We start from the raw sequence: 1695 nt of genomic DNA on the forward strand, positions 1-1695 counted from the left end.
CACTCTACCTATCTATCTATCTATCTATCTATCTATCTATCTATCTATCTATCTATCTATCTATCTATCTATCTATCTATCAATCTATCTATCTGTTAGTCAGCTTACAGGGTCAATCAAAGCACAGAAACAGCTCTGTTTAAAGTTGTACAAGATATCTTCATAGAATCAGACACTGGCAAAGTTGTAACTCTGAATCTACTAGATTTGTCAGCAGCTACTGACACCTTTGGTCACGCAATTTTACTTTAAAGTTTAGAAAACAAGAGACAATTAACATTAATGGTTCTGCTCTTAGGTGGTTCAAAAACACGCAGCCAGTCTGTTGTGGTAAAAGACATCACGTCACACAAGGGTATTCTTAAGTTTGGTGTTCCCCAAGGTTGAGTTTTAGGCCCAGCGTTATTCACAAAATATACACAAGCACTTGCTGTCGAAATACAAAAGTACCCACTCAGCTACCATTTCTACTTGATGACACACAGACAACGTATAATTTATGGCTCTTTTTAAGCCATGCAATTCCAATGAATTTATAGAAAGAGTAGAAAAAGCATGGTTTAGTTTAGTTTTTAGATTTAGTAAGAGTTTTACGGCACTTGCAACACAATAGAAAAAGCATGAAAAAAAAGGTAAAGGAGATATGTGAAGGCAAATTAATGCTGAACTATCTTATTAATGATGTAAATACACATATAGTGGCCAATTAGAAATTGAAGAATATCCCCAGAAATCAACGTTTCCATCACAATCTCCTTCTTCGAGATAAAGCAGGGAAATACGAGTAAATTATTGTCTTCAAAATGACTATAAAAACTAATTTAATGCTTTGTCGGGCATACTGTCATGCATCTTTGCACATCACAAAAAAAGAGTTAAAAAATAGTAATTTTTGGTTGAGGTAAGCCTACTATCAAAACTACACTTGAGGTTGCAGATTTATAAGATATCCATCTTTGGGAAAGGCATTCTAATCTTTAAAAACTTTCTTTTTAAAAATTCATACAAATTGTTGCAGAGGATTTGACACAATGAAAGGCAATATATAATTTAATATATGATTCATCGGCGTTCTCGAATGATAATGAACGTCACTTCCTTGGGGCTTATTGCTATTGCTTTCTTGTTGTTTTTTATTAATATAATTTTCATTGAGGAGATTCTTATCTTATCTTTGCTGAACTTAATTTTTAAGTACACCTGTAACTATTTACCACCATCTTTTGTTCGTGTTCTTTGCTTCTTAATATATATATATGCTCCCTCATATCTTAGTGATCTCATCCAGATTTATGTTCCATCTAGATCCCTAAAATCAGGCGATCAGTATCTTTTAAGAGTTCCTAGAAAAAGGGGTAAAAAATTAGCTGAAAAATCGTTTGCCCACATTGCTCCATCAGTTTGGAACTGTCTTCTCCAACCCCTGAGACATACAACATCTGAGTCTAAATTATAAAAATCTTTAAAGACACATTTAACGACATCACTTTAAAGTCAGTAAATTCGTGTTAAGTACAATGTTATGTAAATGACTATGTATCCATTTATGTATTTTGCAAGCTGCATTGTGCATATTATTTTATTATGTGTATGTGCTCATTTCGAAACGATGTGTAAGCGTGCGCGTGTGGTAAGCAAGTAGACGTGTGTGTGTGTGTGTGTGTGTGTGTGTGTGTGTGTGTGTGTGTGTGTGTG

This window comes from Aplysia californica, unplaced genomic scaffold (genome assembly GCF_000002075.1).
Source record: "Aplysia californica isolate F4 #8 unplaced genomic scaffold, AplCal3.0 scaffold00952, whole genome shotgun sequence".
Taxonomy (NCBI): domain Eukaryota; kingdom Metazoa; phylum Mollusca; class Gastropoda; order Aplysiida; family Aplysiidae; genus Aplysia; species Aplysia californica.